Source organism: Panthera tigris, chromosome B1, assembly GCF_018350195.1.
Source record: "Panthera tigris isolate Pti1 chromosome B1, P.tigris_Pti1_mat1.1, whole genome shotgun sequence".
NCBI lineage: Eukaryota > Metazoa > Chordata > Mammalia > Carnivora > Felidae > Panthera > Panthera tigris.
The window spans coordinates 29,127,065-29,146,405 of record NC_056663.1 but is presented as its reverse complement, the minus strand read 5'-3'; the positions used below and the strand labels follow the sequence as shown (position 1 = coordinate 29,146,405).

General features: G+C 36.1%; 2 long non-coding RNA genes across 2 annotated transcripts in view; both read right to left on the bottom strand.

Annotated features, from left to right (window-relative positions):
• LOC122237615 overlaps positions 1–19,341 on the bottom strand; it is a 156,836-nt gene that overhangs the window by 93,352 nt on the left and 44,143 nt on the right. The gene's annotated exons all lie outside the window — the stretch shown is intronic.
• On the bottom strand, positions 1,720–11,722 carry LOC122237869. Its single transcript, XR_006216573.1, has 3 exons — positions 11,685–11,722; positions 7,940–8,031; positions 1,720–1,799 (listed from the first exon to the last, which is right to left on the bottom strand). It is a non-coding gene; the product is annotated as an uncharacterized LOC122237869 (long non-coding RNA).

Genomic DNA, 19,341 nt, shown 5'->3' with positions numbered 1-19,341 from the left:
AAGTCTCTAATTGAGGCAGCAAAGAAAGAGTGAATTAAGCCTTTTGTATCTGTGTTGTTGCCAAAATTTTATGGAAGAATGAAATACATATATTCATGTTTACATACCTTATGAGCCAGATCAGTTCATTAAATTTTCACAGAGTTAAAGCAAACTAAAAAAAAAACATTTTTTATTCTGATTTATTCATCAAAACTTCCAGCTTGATAAATGAGCAGAGGATTTCCAAAAATTTTCTTGTAAATGAAAATCTATCTCTTTGGAAGGAGGCATAATTATACTCCTGGTTATTCTAAATAGGAGTAATAACTATGGTATTTATTTAAGAAATTATGATTAAATAATGAGATGGTCTTTGTTCCAGCTTTTGTTTTTCAAATTTAGTGAAAATGAGACACAGGAAAATATCTGAGTGTGCTGGAGAGTGAAGGGCTCAGCAGCAAGGCAGGGAAGGAACATGTTTGATATTAATAAGATGCTCATGTTCTCAATCATCCTCTAAATACCTCTAAATACGCCAATTCTTGGAATTGGCGATTAAATCAAGTGACTCCAAGTAGCAACATCCCGTGCTACCTCTGGTCCTGTACAGACCTATGAATGTACGGCTTTGGGTTTCTAGAGAACGTGTCATTTTTGACTGGGAATCTGGGTGCAGGATTAAATCGAAGACTCCTCATCTCCACACCATGTCACAATCAGCTCCCTTCCATTCGCAGTCAAATGTCCACTGCTAATTGCCAGGCACCCAATATTTATTTGTTTAAATATAGTGAACAAATATTTAGTCCTGGAAAATAATGAGCTGGATCTTCATTAATTTGAAAAAATAAAGGCAAAACAAAAGGCCTCTGAAGTACAAGCTGTTCTAAATACAATGCATTGAGAAGATGCCATTTCTGCTTTTGATCCATATTCATTCCAGTGTCCCCCACAGGAATGCTCTCTGAATCTTCAGGAAATGATCCTGAGATTGATTTTGCAAACGGAAACACTCAACTGGCTGACTGTAGTCAATGGAGGCAGTGTTGTGTTGCCAGGTTTCCAACTGAGGACAAATGTGTTTGTCATTGGCTTGTAGGTGTCCCTGACAGGTATCCTTTTGTGTGCAATAATATGCATGGTGGTTTTAATGTTTTGAGTAAAGGAATAAAATGCGTTTTTTGGTTTGCTTGTTTGTGGTATGAGGAGGTCAGAAAAATGGTGAAGACAGAGAAGAGATAAATTTCCCAGTCTCCTCTTCACATGCCCTGGTGAAGAGAAGGGTGACAGTGACGTGCTGAAGGGGCTGAATTCAGGAACTATGAGGCTGGAGGGCATAAAGGGCAACCTTTCACAGAGAGAGCACCTGAAGGACTGTGCTTCGGGAACATCAGTGCACCATACCTACAGTAGAAACAGCAAAATTCACAGGGAGGGCAGGACCAGCACAACCAAGTGAGAGCTAAGTGAGAAGGCAGATGTAGCACAGGCACATCTCGGAAATCTGACAGGTGTGGTTCCAAGACCACCACCATAAAGCGAATATGGCAATAAAGTGAGTCAAATGACTTTTTTGGTTTCCCAGTGCATATAAAAGTTACATAAACATAACTGTAGTCTATTAAGTGTGCAACAGCATTATGTCTCAAAAAATGTACATACCTTAATTAAAATATACTCGATTGCTAAAAATATGCTAACCATGATCGGCCTTCAGTGAGACATAATGTTTTTTTGCTGGTGGAGGGTCCTGCCTCATAGCTGATGGCTGTTGAATGATCATGGTGGCTGAAGGCTGGGGTAGTTGTGGTCATCTCCTAAAATGAGACAATGAAGTTTTGCCACATCCATTAACCCTTCCCATCACGAATGATTTCTCTGCAGCATGCGATGCTATTGATATCATTTTACCCACAGAACTTCTTTCAAAAATGGAGCCAATCTTCTCAAACCCAGCTGCTGCTTCATCAACTAAATTTACATCATATTCTAAATCCTTTGTTGTCATTTCAATGGTCTTCACAGCAACTTCACCAGAAGTAGATTCCATCTCAAGAACAACCTTCTTTGTTCATCCGCAAGAAGCAACTGCTCATCCAATCAAGTTTGATCATGAGATTCCAACAGTTCAATCCCATCTTCAGGCTCTCCTTCTAATCCTAGTTCTCTTGCTGTTTCCACCACATCTGCAGTGACTTCCTCCATTGAAGTCTGGAACCCCTCAGACTCCTCCATGGGGGTTGAAATCAACTTCTTCCAAACTCCTGTGTTGATATTTTGACCTCCTCCCGTGAAAAAAATGTTCTTCTCATGCCACAAATGTTCTTAGTGGCATCTAGAATGGTGAATCCTTTCCAGAAAGTTTTCAATTTACACTTCCCAGATCAACCAGAGGAATCAATATCTATGGGAGCTGTAGCCTTATGAAATATATTTTTTAATAAGACTTGAAAGTCAAAATTACTCCTTCATCTATGGGTTGAAGAACGGATATTCTTTTAACAGGCATGAAGATAATATTAATCTCATTGCACATCTCTGTTAGAGCTCTTGACCAGGTAGATTATCAATGAGCAGTCATATTTTGAAAGAAATCTTTTTTTCTGAGCAAGTTTCAACAGTGGGCTTAAAATATTCAGTAAACCATGTTGTAAACAGATGTACTGTCATCCAGGCTTTGTTGTTCCATTGACAGAGTACAGGAAGAGTGGATTTAGAACAATTCTTAAGGACTTCTAGATTTTCAGAATGGTCAATGAGCACTGGCTTCAACTTAAAGTTACCAGTTGTGTTAGCTCCTAACAAGAAAGTTGACCTGACCATTGTAGCTTTGAAGGGAGGCACTAGCTTCTCTAGCTATGTAAGTCTTAGATGGTATTTTCTTCAAATAGAAGGCTGTTTCATCTACATTGAATATCTATTGTTGAGTTTAACCACCTTCATGAATTATCTCAGCTGGATCTTCTGGATAACTTGCTGCAGCTTCTACATCAGCACTCACTGCTTCACTTTGTACTTTTATGTTATGGAGATGGCTCCTTTCCTTAAACCTCATGAACCAACCTCTGCTACCTTCCAACTTTTCTTCTGCAGCTTCCTCACCTTTCTCAGCCTTTGTAGAATTGAAAAGAGTTGTGGCTGTGCTCTGGATTAGGCTCTGGCCCAAGGGAATGTTGTAGCTGGTTTGATATTGTATCCAGACCACTAAAACTTTCTCCACATCAGCAAGAAGGCAGTTTTGGTTTCTTATCTTTCATGTGTTCAGTGGAGTGGCACTTTTAATTTCCTTCAAGAACTTTTCCTTAGCATTCACAACTTGTCTAGCTGTTTGGTGCAAGAGGCCTAGCTCTGGGCCTATTTCAGCTTTTGCCAAGCGTTTCTCACTAAACTTAATAATTTGTAGCTTCTGATTTAAAGCGAGAGACATGTGTCTTTTCCTTTCACTTAAACACTTAGAGGCCAGGACAGGGTTATTAACTGACCTCATTTCAATATCGTTAAGTTTCAGAGAACAGGGAGCCTGAGGACAGATAGCGAGATGGAGAATGACCAGTCAGTGGAGCAGTCAGAACACTCAGAACAGATTAAGTTTGTCTTATACAGGCACAGTTCGTGTAGCCCCAAAACAATCATAAAAGTGATAATCAAAGATTACCGATCACAGAATCATCATTTAAAGTATGATAATAAAAATATTTGAAATGTTTTGAGAATTACCACGCTGTGGCACAGAGACACAAAGTGAGCAAACGCTGTTGGAAAATGGCGCCAATAGATCTGCTCAGCATGGGGCTGCCACAAACCTTCTGCTTATAAAAAAAAAACAACACAATGTCTGCAAAATGCAATAAAGTGAAGCACAATAAAATGAAGTATGCCTGTAAAGTGAGCAGTATCGTTGCTGGGCACAATCGAGAGACCATTCTGAAAAGTTACGGATGAGCTGAGGGAACTTTTCAGAGGAAGTTGACTTCCTCTATAAGCAGGGAATGGGTTGAGAGGAGGTGGTGGAGGAATCAGTCCATGAATATGCTCATGCTTTTTTCGTTCAGCAGTGGCTGGCCTTTGAATATTATATAAATATGAGATATGTTCACGAATTTAATGTTAAATGTCAACATCCTCTCCAAAGGGAGTCAGCCAAAAAGGATTGATCCCAGACAAGCTTGTTTGAAGACTACTTGAAGCATGAACCTCTCAGCATGAACATCAGTGATAAACATCTGATGGACTTAATTTTCCTCAACATAATTGTTTTTGCAGGACATTATGCTTCTTCTACATGCTAAAGAACTAGTTATTTCATCATCACTTTGGGAAAAAGTTTCCATAAGGTTGTGAAACAAGCTCTCTTTCAAAGCTAGGAAGTAAGCAATTACTTACAAATTGTTCCAAATCCTGTTGTACCCAGTAATGATGCAGATAAAGTGAGTACAGGGCTGTAACTAGCAGTTGACTCAAGGCCTATTTTTCATGTTGCTATTCTAGAATATTAATTTACCTACTATAATTTACTAACATCTTTATTTTTTTAATGTTTAGTTCTGAGAGACAGAGAGACAGAGACAGAGCACAAGCATGGGAGGGGTGGAGAGAGAGGGAGACACAGGATCCAAAGCAGGCTCCAGGCTCTGAGCTGTAGGCCCAGAGCCCAATGAGGGGCTCGAACCAATGAACAGTGAGATCATGACCTGAGCTGAAGTCAGACACTTAACTGACTGAGCCACCAAGGTGCCCCTAATTTATTAACATCTTAATGAGAAACTAAATGCTATTCAACTGGACTCAGACCATGGGAAGAATATGTGCTCTCAGCACTTCTATTCCACATAATATTGCAGCTCCTAGGCATTGAAATATGGCAACAAAAGGAAATAAAGGCATACAAACTAGAAATGAAGAAGTGAAACTATCTCTATTCATAGACAATATGATCATGAACATAGACAAGTCTAAGGAATTTACTGAAAAATCCAGTATGCTAATAAGTGAGTTTAGCAAAGTGTAAGAATATAAGACCAATACACAAAAATCAACAATTGTATTTCTATACACTAGCAATAAATATTCTTTTAAAGTTTTTATTTTAATCATCCAGTGCTCATCACTGACAGGTGCATTCCTTCATGCCCATCACCATCCCCCATCCCACTCACCTCCCCTCTGGTAACCATCAGTAAAAGTCTGTGTTCTGGTTTGTCTCTTTTTTTTTCCCCTTTGCTCATTTGTTTTGTTTCTTAAATTCCACATATGAATGAAATCATGTGATATTTGTCTTTCTCTGACTGACTTATTTCATTTAGCATTATACTCTCTAACTCCATTCATATCATTGTAAATGGTAAGATTTTATTTTTTTATAGCTGAATGATATTCCAGTGTGTGTGTGTGTGTGTGTGTGTGTGTGTATCACATATTCTTTATCCATTTATCAATTGGTGGATACTTTGGCTGCTTCCATATCTTAATTGTTGTAAATAATACTGCTGTAAACATAGGGATGCATATATCCCTTTGAATTGGTGGGTTTTTTTTATTCTTTGGGTAAATATCCAGTAATGCAATTGCTGGATCATAGGGTAGTTCTATGTTTAACTTTCTGAGAAATCTCCTGTTTTTCACAGTGGCTGTGCCAGCTTGCATTCACACCAACAGTACAAGAGGTTTCTCCTTTCTCCACATCCTCATCAACATCTGCGGTTTCTTGTGTTTTTGATTTTAGCCTTTCTGATTTGTGTTTTGATTTGCAGTTTTGATTTGCAGTTCCCTGCTGATAAGCAATGATGAGTATGTTTTCATGTGTCTGTTGGCCATCTGTATGTCTTATTTGGAGAAATGTCTGTTCATGTCTTCTGCCCATTTTTAATTGGATTATTTGGTTTTGTGGTGTTGAACTTTATAAATTTTTATATATTTTGGATACTAAGCCTTTATTGGATAATGTCATTTGCAAATATCTTCTCCCATTCTGTATGTTGCCTTTTAGTTTTGTTGATGGTTTCCTTTGCTGTGAAGAAGTGTTTTTTTTTTTTAATGAAGTCCCAATAGTTTATTTTTGCTTTTGTTTCCCTTGCCTTAGAAGACATATCTAGAAAAAATCTGCTATAGCTGATGCCAAAGAAGTTACTGTCTGTGTTCTCCTCTAGGATTTTTATGGCCTCAGGTCTCATATTTTGGTCCTTAATCCATTTTAAGTTTGTATACCAAGTAAGAAAGTGGTCTAGTTTCATTCTTTTGCAGGTTGCTTTCCAGTTTTCTCAACATCATTTGTTGAAGAGACTTTTTTTCCATTGGATATTCTTTAGTGATAAATATTTTTAAGTGAAAAGTTAAATACACCATTTATAATAGCATCAAAATTCATCACATATTTAAAGACAAGTGTGTGCAAATGTATTTAAGGCTTGTATGTTGAAAACTACAAAATACTGCTAACTGAGGGGTGCCTGGCTGGCTCAGTTGGTTGAGCATCCAACTTTGGCTCAGGTCATGATCTCACAGTTCGTGGGTTCCAGCCCTGAGTCGGGCTCTGTACTGACAGCTCAGAACTAGGAGCCTGCTTCAGAGGCTGTGTCTCCTGCCTGTGCCTCCCTTTCCCTCTGTCTTCCCCTGCTGGCCCTCTGTCTCTGTCTCTCTCAAAAATAAAAATTAAAAAATGAAAATGAAAAATAAAGGAACTTTTAGAAGAAAACAGGTACATATCTTCATGCCCTTGGATTTGGCAATGATTTCTTATATATCCACCAAAAAAACTGCTAACCGAAATTAAAGAATACTTAAATTAAAAAAGCATAACATATTAATGAATTAGAGAATTTAATATTAATATATCCATTTCCCCTAAATTTCTCTATAGATAAACACAATCACAATCAATGGCAACAGGGATACTTTTTAGTAGAAATTCGTAAGATAATGCCAAAATTTATCATTTGTGGTGAATGCTATAAGGTGCCACCCAGACTCCCTTTCAGAAATGAAGGAATTCTGTTTAGCCACTGGTAGTGCCACCAATAAACAGTCCTTAGATGTCAGTCCCATTTGGGATTGCCTCAACAAAAGAAATCTGCTTTACCAAGACCACACGCCAAATCCCAGGGCATTCAATAACTAAATGACATAGATAGAGGCTTAAAGGCTTGGCAACCTCATTCCAACTCGAGAGACAGATTGCAGGTCACTGCATCTTCTAAATTCCTTGCCACATCAAGAGGGGTAGTCCATTGAAATTGTGCTGCAGATTAACATCTGTCTGACAGATGTCCCTTCCTTCAAACAAATGTTGATACCAAAGGCATTCCCTAATAAACCTCCTGCATGCTAATTTCTTTCTGAGAGTCTGCTTTCTGGGGAATCCACCTCTAATAGAGTCAAGGTATAGAAGTCACAGGAACCCAGGGGCCAATTCATTACAAGCAATGACTGCCTAACAATTAGAGTGGTCCAAAAATAGACTGTTCTGCTCTGAAAAGCAGTCAATTTCTTAGCATAGAAAGATCTCAAAATGATTGCCAGACATATTGTCAAAGATTTCTGATTTACTAAAATATTTAAATAACTAAAAGGTCTCTTCCAATTCAAAAATCCTCAACTAGCTTTTTGGCTTGGGATAAATCACTCATTCACTTGAGATTGCTTCCTTTTTAGGAAAGTAAGAGTATTAGATTAACACTGAAGTCCCTTGGAGCTCCCATGATTTTGTAATCTGTAATGTGTTGTTATGAGAAGCTTTTCAAAAAGGTAGAGCTACTATGATACTAGTCATAGATAAGGAAGAGGACACATGACAGATTCAGACTAATGGCTATGACAGCGTAAAGAGAGTGCAGACTACTCCATGCTAAATAGCTGATTTTCTCTGAGAAGTTCCAAGCTCCTCAGAAAAGAGTGTTTGCTAATCACAAGACTATTGCAATTGATTCTCATTTAGTTATTTCCTCATATTCATCAAACTTACCTACATCTTACTCTCTTTGATGTGCCATGCCAACACCTTATCTTCATGCCAGCCGGAACATGAAACCATCAACTTGTTTATTGAAAGGTTTTCTGGTGCTCAGAAGCAAAGTACAAGAAAAATCTTTTATTTCAGTTCCCAATATTTGAAAGACCCATATACTTGCCAAAAGAGAAAGGGAGAGTGACACATACATACAAACTTCGTCATTACTTGTATTATCCAAAGTCCCTAAAATCAATGATGCTGTTTACATGATATTATACTAATGACATCAGATATTAATATTTTTGAATAGTGCTTTATGGTTTATAAATAACTTCCATGTGTGTTATCATATTTACAAACATATTTATAAGTAGAGAAGTAATTCCCAAAAAGTAGTAGTTGTTGTTGTTATTATCATTATTATTACCCACCTAGGAAAGAAAAGAAGAACTAAGTTTATCCTGTAGCATAAAATATTGACAAGTGGTGTTGGAAATAATTCCAGTTGCATGGGATATTAAGCCTTGAAATGAATATTATCTAATATCTTATCTCTGAAGGATTTTTAAAATTGGAAGAGAAAAGAGTCGCATGTGACAATGAAGATCTGAAGTGGGTGTGTGGGGAGGCAAACACCCACTTAACAATCTATTAAGGTTCCTAGAATAAAAGCACACACCCACCAGTGCTTCATAGGTTATTTAAATTTTGATATGTCAGAGGATCAGCCCAGAAAAAGTTGTGTGAATTTTTCTTGCTAGACCACTGAACACAACAAAAATCCTCTATTATATTCCGTGGGTACTTTTTGTAAAGTCCACGCCAACAAACTAGCCAATATTGCAGCTTTCTTCAACAAGACTTCCCAATCATCACATGGAGCCTTTCTATTTAAGCCTAATCAGCAAAGTTCACTTGAGATCATTAGTGAATGCCTATATCAACTTTAATATAACTTAGGGGTAGATTTGGAAGAAAATAAAATGCAAACAAATTAGATCTCATACTTTAAAAACATTGCCTGGATAGGTCTACCTTCCCTGCAAAAATATTTTTGTTGTCTTGCATTTTCATTTGGTTGAATGACAGGAAAGAATACATTCCAGCTGGCAGACGATGTGAAAACTGTCCAATACCTAGTCTCCATTTCAATATTCTGAAATACACAGATATAGCCCTAGATTTATCTTACATTTTCTAGACTGTGAGAACATAAAATGAAAATACAGAATGTCTAAACATAACGAAAAACTATAGCCCTACATAGCTGCTAGCTGATTAATTCTGGCTACCACCCTTCTGCTTTATGACTTGTAGTTAAAAAACAAAAGCAAAGCCAAGCACAAAACAATGTAAGTAGGATGTTGAACAGACCACCGACTTTTGCTCTTTCTGCCTGAAGAAAACTGTCTTAAGAAGGGAAGGGTGATCCCAGCTCATGATGGTGGGCTGAGCATACGTGCTGCCTCCCCTTCTGGCAAAAATCCCTTTACAAGCCAGAAAATACACACCCATACACACAGACACACACAGACACACACACAGAATCCACCTCAACAGTAGAAAACAAAGAAGGGAGACATCACGAAACCCCCCACATAAGGCAGAACACAAAGGACTGGATTGAAGAAGGAAGCCAGAACCCAAGATACAATTAAGAGAGGAGAGAGGGAACCTGCAAAGACAAGAGAAGCACCAGGGCCCCCCATTTGAAGGTGGCAGATACTAGAAGCAGAAAAAGGTCCAAAACATACTTATCATCCTCCTCTGTGCTGCTCCCCTCAACCTGCCCAGGGAGCAGGCAATAGAAACAAGAAAATCCTCCTTTAAGTGAGCATGAGTGACAGATGATAATGGAAGGACAGAGTGGCGTCTCAGGCACCTGCCAACACCCAAGAGAATAGTGAGCCTTGGGGGGACACAGATTCCCTCTACTTCTTATCACAAAAACTGGCCTTGTCCATCCCATCAAGCAGGCTGGAGAAAAAGAAGCAGTCTTTTCTGAGTTTAATAGAGACTTTCAGTTATAAAGATATGCAAGAATCATAAAATACTTAAAGAAAGCCAACACCATGAAAGGGCAATATGAAATTTAACAAAGAGAAAAACTTTACATGCAAAGAAAAAAAAACTTATAGTCTGAGTAGGACAGGACTTCTGATCATTATAGATAATATTCCCCAAAAGATACAAGAGAGTATTTTATCCTAAAAATCAACAAGAAGCCAAGGAGATTGAAATTTTGACTGTAGAAATACCAATTAACCACATGGATAAATAGAGAATTTCCAATCTATAGAAGTTACAGAAGGAGACAGACTGACATGATTTATCACCTACAAATGCTGTTTGAAAAAAATGTCTGGAAGATGCAGAGAGAGGGGAAAAAAAGAAAAAGAAAAGGGAAAAAGATTAAAAATACCAGAAAAAAATAGTGAGATTCGAAGAGTAATGTTGAACAACAAAAGCGCATTTAGAGTTGTCTAAATGTGCTGATGGGATATGACAATAAAACTGCAATAACAATCAAACTAAAATTCCAAACTATATAAAAACAAGAAACGTGAGCAGGTACCTGTCTGATTAATGAGGAAGACTGAAATTCTGAATCATCAAACTTTAGATGAGAAATACATGTTTCTATGATAGAAATTTAGGCATAATTACTCAGAATAGAATCGTCTTCCAAAACATTAGAGTGAGGGAAAAAGAAGGGAAAAAAAGTCTTCAATCTTACAAAAGCCTATAAAGGAGGTAAAGAGAAATATATAATAAGTGAGATAAATAGAAAACAAAAAGTTAAATGAATCATCAGGTATAATACATATGCCAGGATTAAACCCATCTATTAAAAGACAGCAACTCATGGATTAGGTTGAAAAAGTAAAGCTCTCTGTAAACTGTTTATCATACATATCCATAGAATGAAAGCACACAGAAAAACCTAAAGTATAGTATGGAAAAATACACATTAGGCAAATTGTAACAACAATATAAGACAAAGGAAAAGTTAATACAAAATATTAAATGCTTCCTTAATTAAAGGAAGACTCCAGTAAGAAAACACAATAGTTACAAATTGATAAGTAGCTAAAAAAAAAAAAAAAACTTTGGAATTTGTGTAAAAAAATAGATATGAGTAATAAAAATACCTTAAAAGGAAGATGCTTAACAAAGCTTTCTAAAAAAACTGACAAACAAGGAAACAAAAAACTCCTAAATAAAAGGAGACAAAAAACATATAAAATATTATACACAACATTCAATACTTTTTTTCAAAGACACATTAACAAAAATTCACTGTGTATTATTAAGCCACAAAGAAAATTCCAACAAATTCTCAAAAGTGGAAATCATAACCACCCACCAAGAGTAGTACAAGAAAAAATGTAAATTAATAATCTCAACCAAAAAAATGGTAGCACAGCCCTTCCACCAAAATCAATTAAATAATTGGAAATAGTTGATCACATTCAAAATTACTCTTACGTCAAATGGGAAATGGAATGAAAATTATGACCTGTATAGAACTACTGGGAGCACAGGAATGAAAAAAAAGGGCACACCCACAGCATTATACTGAAGTGAAATTAATAACAAAAATGGAAAACTGTTGAAATAAGCTTTCAATTAACTAAGAAAACTATCAGAAAATTGGGCAGAATCAGTAGAGGTTTTTTATAAAGGCACTAATAAAATTAGAAAATAAGTTTATTGATAGGGGTGCCTGACTGGCTCAGTCAGTAAAGTATGTTACCTTTGATCTCAGGGTTGTGAGTTTGAGTCCCATGCTGGGCATAGAGCCTACTTAAAAAAGAAAAAAAAAAAAGAGAGAAAAAAGAAAAAAAAAGGAAAAAAAGTTTATTGATGAAACCAACAGGTGATTTTTTTTTTGCAAAGATGGACCATTTTTAAATATTTGGGAAATATTTCAAAATAAAATGTAAATTAACAATTTTGTGAATGAACTAGAATCAGATAAGTTTAAACATTTATAAAAGATACTACACTTATCTAGATGAAAATGGACACTATTTTAAGAAAATAAAAATTCTCAAAATTGGCTCAAGAAAAAAATAGATATAAAAGATTTAGAAGAAATTGGAATGTCAGTCAAAAGAGCAACTTAAAAACTGTACAAGACCCAGGTGGATTACACATGAATTTCATATACCTTTAAGGGACAGATAATTCCAATTTATACAAATTATTTCTTTTTTTTTTTTAATTTTTTTTTTTCAATGTTTTTTAATTTATTTTTGGGACAGAGAGAGACAGAGCATGAACAGGGGAAGGGGCAGAGAGAGAGGGAGGCACAGAATCGGAAACAGGCTCCAGGCTCTGAGCCATCAGCCCAGAGCCTGACGCGGGGCTCGAACTCACGGACCGCGAGATCGTGACCTGGCTGAAGTCGGACGCTTAACCGACTGCGCCACCCAGGCGCCCCTATACAAATTATTTCAAGACCCATAAGAAATGAAGGAATTCAATCTGAAAAGTCTACTAACTGTGTGATTCCACTTATATGACATTCTGGAAAAGGCAAAACAGTAAGAAGATCCGTGTTGGGAAGGAGGAAGGATAAATAGGTGGAGCACAGAGGACTTTCAGGGCAGTGAAAATTCTCTGTATGATCCCATATTGATACATGTCACTGAACATTTGTCCAAACCCATACAATGAGCAACACCAAGAGGGAACCATGAGGTAAACTATGGATTTTAGGTGATTATGGCGTGTCAATGCAGAGTCATCTACTGTAACAAGTGTACAGATCTGATGGGGAATGTTAATAAAGGGGAGACTGCGTATGTGAGGGCAGGAGTTACATGAGAAAGCTCTGTACCTTCCACTTAATTTTGCTGTGAACTTTAAACTGCTCCAAAAAAAAAAGTCTTAATAAAAATTAAGTAATTGGGGTGTTTGGGTGGCTCAGTTGGTTAAGCATCTGACTCTTGGTTTCGGCTCAGGTCATGATCGGGCTTCACGTTGCCGGTGCAGAACCTGCTTGGGATTCTCTCTCTCCCTCTCTCTCTGCTTTTCCCCTGCTCGCTCGCTCTCACTCAAAAATAAATAAATAAAAACTTCTTAAAAAAATTAATTACTTAAGTAATTTAATTAATTTTATTAAAAACCATAATAAGCTTCCTAACTCATTCTGTAAAGCTAACATAATGCTAATATCAAAATCAGAAAAACACAGTACTAGGAAAGGCAAGTAGGGGTAATTTTCACTGACAAACACAAAAACGAAACTTCTAACTTCATACCAAAATATGTTAAATAATATTATCTCTCTCTCTCTCTTTCTCTGTCTCTCTCTCTCTCATTATGCTCTGGGAAACTGAATGAATGTATATATAGTCATTCAGTAAGGATCCACTTAAGATATAAAATGGAAGCCACAATAATCACTTTTGTGGAGATAATTTAATACAAAGAATTGCTAACTAGCCAGATATTGAAGAATGGAAAAGGTAGAAGAGAGAATACAGTTGACCCTTGAATAGAACAGGTTTGAACTGCAGATGTCCACTTATATGCAGGGGTTTTTTCTTTCAATACAATACTATAAATCTATTTCTCTTCCAAATGATTTTCTTAATGACATTTTCTAGCTTACTTTATTATAAGAATACAGTATATAATACATAAAACATACAAAATATGTGTTAACCGACTACTTATGTTATGGGTAAGTCTTCCATTCAACAGGAGGCTTTTAGTAGTTAAGTTTTGGGGGAGTCAAAATTATGTACAGATTTTCAACTGAGGAGGTACGGTTTTCACTTCTAACTCCCATGTTGTTCAAGGGTCAATGGTACTAAAATATCATGGGCGATGCAACTATCGAAAGCATCTACCACTCCTAGGACAGAGAGAACAAAGTCAAGAAGTTAGAATTATTACAGCTTAGAAGCTTGAGTGACTTCTTAGAGCTGGAGCTCAGACTGCTCTGGATGGGGTGGTCGCTGGCTAATGCTGGTGTCTGTAAAAGGAATGTAGGAAGACTAGTTCTAGAAATGTCTTCAAAACAACAAACTGAAACCAATGGTTGCTACTGGAAAAACCATCACTGCTGGGATGAAAAACAGTTGCGGGACATCACTGAAAAGATGAAGCAAACAGGAAGAAGTGAATGCACTTCTTCCTCCTTCAGCCTTGCTGCAGGCCACTACCACCCCGCAAGTGGCAGAACCTGACAGGCAAAAGAGAAACATGATTCACAGAGTCCCAGATCCAGCGTCACAGACAAAAGATACAAGGATGGGGCTGGAATTAGGCCACAGCTTAATACCAGCATGTGCACATGTATCTGCTGAAGGTCACACTGTACTTCCCATAGCTTGGATTTCCCCTGTACATGTAAATCAAATTCCTCTTTATCTTCATATGCTAAAACATTAAAAAACAAGAACAAAACCCCAACTGGGATCCTTTTGATAGTTGTATTATAATATAAAGATAATTTTTATAAAACTTAGAAATTGAACCATATTTCTTCTCACTTATACTAGATATCTTTATTTGAATACATTTCTTTTAATTTCACCCTTCATTGATTCAGTTCTTCATATAATTCATGCATGGGTTTCTTAAAGTAAACTCATTTTTAATAAGGTCTTTTTGTGTGTTTAAAAGAGGGAAGTGGTTTCGTTGAAACTGTGTTTACATAAACAATCTTGAGGGGCTTTTTGTGAATTAGGTGATTTTTTTTCCCAACTATTTGGGTGTTTTTTCTTTTTTTTCCTTTTTCTTTCTTTTTTCTTTTTCTTTTTTCTTTTTTCTTTTTTTTAGCTTGTTCCTTGGAATGTGGAGCAGTAAGGTCTCTGGGTAAGAAGGAAGCAAAAAGTGCCATTGATTGACAAGGGGAGTAAGTCTGCTTACCCAAAGGCCTCTGTGCTTTCCTTTTGTACCTACAAGGACCTATTTCCAACATTAATCCAGACAAAGTAATTCTCTTTCATTCAATCACTCTCCTCTATTTTGCAATAAACTCAATCCGGCCCCAGGTTCATTGTCCCCATTACTGTCCCTCACTGCACCTCCCTCACTCTTCCCACTCAAACTGTCCGTAGTCTAGAATTACCACAGTGGCATTAAAAACAAACACTGAATCAAACTATTTGTCTTGTCTTCAACAGTCATGTTCTTTGAGTTATTTCCTTTCTCTACTGCCATTCATAGTTAAGCTAAGGAACTGTCTTCATGAACTTCAAAAATTTCTTTTCCTCATATTTACTGCCTGTCCTAAAAATTTATATTAGTAAATAGTCTGTATTTGAAAAGAATGTATATTTCACCAAAGAAGATATACAAATGGCCAAAAAACCCACAAAAAGATGTTCAACATCCTTAGCCACCAGGGAAATGCATATCAAAACCCTAGTGAGATACCACTTCACATCTCCTAGGATGGCCATCATCAGAAGGATAGATAATAACAAGTGTCCATGAGGATGTGGAGAAATCAGAGTCCTGCTGGTGGGAATATAAGATGGAGAAGTCACTTTGGAAAACACTCTGGCAGCTCCTCAGATTAAACACAGAGTTACCATATGATCTCTACTCCTCCATATAGGTACAGACCCAATAGAAATAAAAGGATATATTCACACAAAAACATGTACATTGCTACATACAAGAGCAGCCAAAATGTGGAAACAATCAAGGGTCCATCAAGGGATGAATGGAAAAATGAGATATACCTATACAATGGAATATTTTTCATCAATAAATAAGAATGAACTACTGATATACACTACAGCACAGTGAAAATATTATGCTACATTAAAGGAATCAGGCACAAAAGACCACATATTATTGTATGGTCCTTTTCATATGAAATTTCCCAAACAAGCAAATCTACAGAGATAGAAAGAATAGCGATTGCATCAGGATGGGGGTACTGGAGATGGAGACGGGTGAAATGAGAGTATCAGCTTTCTTTCTGGGGGATAATAACGTTCTAAAATATATTGTGGCAATGGTTACGCAACGGTGAATATACTAAAAACCACTGGATTGTATGCTTCAAATGGGTGAATTGCATGTTATGTGAATTATATCTCAATAAAGCATTTTTAAGAGATAAAAATAATATACATATGGTCCAAAAAACAACCAGTTTCAGACTAATATGTCTGCCACTTCCTTCATACATCCCTGTCTTTTTCTATTGAAACGTAGGAGTTATTTATATATTCTGGATATTAATCCTGTTAGTTAAAAGTGTTACAAATGTCATCATCCAATTTGGTGCTCATATTTTATACGTTATTTAAGGTCTCTTTGAATGAACAGAAGGTCTTTATTGAGTAAAATGTATCAATCTTTTCATTTTGAGACAATGCTATAATGTGATTGCTGAAGAAATTCTTCCCTCCTAAAATATTCTTAGATATATATTCTCTAAAATTTTTAAAGTTTTGTTTTTCATATTTAAGCTCTAATCATGCCTGGAATTGAATTTCATATATGGCATGAGGTAGATATCCAATTATATTTTTTTCCAGATAAATAATGAATTGCCCCAAGTGACTTAATGAAACAGTTATTTTCTCAGTAATCTGCAATGCCACCTCCCCAAATGTTTCATTTTCCTAAATGAGTTAATTTCTAAACTTTGTATTCTATTTCATTGATCTATATATCCATTCATTCTTAATTACTGAAGTGTTATAATAAGCCCTTTTATTTTGTTTCTTTAAGTATGTGTTGACTGTTCTTGTCCCTTAGTTCTTCCACATACATTTTAGAATTATCTTATTTAATTAGGTGAAAATTAATGTTTGGAATAGCTATCGAATTGCACTGAAAAAAATATAAATATACAAGGAGTTAAGACCTTTATATAATTGGTCTTTCTACCAATAAACATGATGTATCTCTTCATTTAGTTAGGTCTTCTTTAAACTATCTAATTAAGTTTTCTAGATTTTCTTCATTGAGGTACTGTATATCTTTATTTGACTTATTATTCTGACAGTATTTTTATTGCTCTTGTAAATGGTATCTTTTTTTCATATATTTTCTAATTATTTGTCCTTGTGTATAGATATGCAGTTGGGTTTAAATACTGTTGTTATATCCAATATTGTATTATTGCTAAACATTCTTATTAATTCTGATAATCTGTATGTTATTGTATGTTTGTAATAATTTATATATTAGGGATTTTCTATGTAATTATATCATCTATAAATAATTACAAATATGTCTTATTTTCATATTCCAATGGCTTTGATTTCTTGTCTTCTTGGACAGTCTCAGAACTCCAATACAATACTGAAAAAGAAAAAAGAGAAAGACTTGGGGAGCTAGAAAGAGAAAAAAGAGAAAAAAGAAGAAGGAAAGGAGAAATAGGAGGGAGGGAGAGGAGAAGAAAAGGAAGAAGGAGGAAGAAAAATAAAAAATGCATGTGGTAACCATCTGCGTCTTGTTTTTATTTTAAAAGGAATGTCCATACTATTTACTCATTAATTGTAATGTTTGCTGTGGGTTTTCCATAAAAATCTTTTTGAGGTTGAGGAAGTTTCCTTCTAAGCTTTGAACTTGCTAAGAATTTCTACCATTAATGAATGGAGAAGTCTTTCTCCATCTACTAAGATAATTGTAAGATTTTTCTTATTTAATTAAGTGGCAGATTATATTTGATTCTAAATTAACCTAACATTTAGATGATTTTATACTTTTATGGGAATTCAAGCAATAAATATGTGCCCATGTACACTAGTAGTTTTTCAATGATGCATGGCAATTTCATGAAACCTAGGAGAAAAGTCAAAAACCTCAAGAAATTGTGAAATAGGCTAATTTTTCACCAATTTTTAATAACCCTCAATAATTTGCTTAAGAAGTAATCTTACAGTGGGGTGCCTGAGTAGCTAGTCAGTCAAGCATCTGACTCTTGACTTTGGCTCAGGGCATGATCTCACAGTTCATGGGATTGAGCCTAGCATTGGGCTCTGCACGACAGCATGGAGCCTGCTTGGGATTCTCTCTCCTCTCTCTCTGCCCCTCCCCTGCTTGTGCTCTCTCTTCCTCTCTCTCTCAAAATAAATAACTTGAAAAAAAATCCTATGGATTTTGGTTATTTTACAACAGTAATGTGAATCTATAAATATAAGATTGTTTGACCAGGAAAATTTAAGAACTTGTATTTTTGCATCTGTTCAAACATCCCAGAAGTACCTGTACCTTCCTCTTGTAGCTCTGCTCTGGTCAGTGTATATTCTACCAGCCATAATCCATAAATACGTATCTATTTACTTCTCCGTACTAAAAGAAAGTCCCTGCAATTTAAAAAACAAAAGGTGATCGCTTCTCGGCCTTTTGGCTAAGATCAAGTGTAAAAAACAAAAGGTGGCTGGGGGGCGGGGGGGGGCGGCAGACACCTAGGTGGCTTAGCCGGGTAAGTGTCCGATTTCAGCTCAGGTCATGATCTCACGGTCCATGGGTTTGAGCCCCATGTCAGGCTCTGCGCAGACTGCTCGGAGCCTGGAGCCTGCTTCAGATTATGTGTCTCCCTCTCTCTCCGCCCCTGCCCTGCTTGCACTCTGCCTCTCTCTCCCTCTCAAAAATAAATAAACATTTTTTAAAAATTTAATAAATAAATAAATAAGTAAAGCAAGCAGGCAAGCAAGCAAAGTCTCCGCTTTCCAGATTTTGAATTACCTTATTCTATATTTCCAGATATTTTCTCTTTGGAAAACTATTGTAACTTCTTCCTTCAAATTACCACTTAAATTATTCCATGAAGTTTTTCTTCTCTGAATACCCCATCTGGTTCAATTCTTCTAGTCTTTTCATTAAACTATTATTCTTCAGCTAATGACTATTTCCAGTCCATGGTAATGTATCACATTTTTATAATGATTATGTGAAATATGTAAGTAGCATAATGTCTGACACATAAATTGTATTTAATATGTATTTTCTAGTTCAATTCTTCCATTAAGTCCCTTCATTAAATTCAAGCTAGTAACACACTATTTACAACATTCATACTTCTATATATGAAATAATATATTGTTTTGCATACAATTAATGTTCTGTGATACATCCAAAAGTTACCATTGCTCTCCGCCCTCCACCATCATGAACATACCATACTCTGTTCTTTGAGGATGCCCAGTTGTGCAGCCTACTTTTTCTTTCCTACTCATGACTGCAATCTACATTCCTAATATTAACTTTTTTCCTATACTTGATATGATCCCAGCTGGATGGACTACAAGCACCTTTTAAAAGGAATGTTCATACTATTTACTTATTAATTGTAAATAATCTACTTTATTCAGAGCCAAGACTTAAGATCAGATAAGGAATTATTATTTTGGCCCAATAAATTTACATTTAAGGTTGCCAATGAATGAAGAATTTGCTGCCAGGTTTTTCTGGAGTCATTTTGT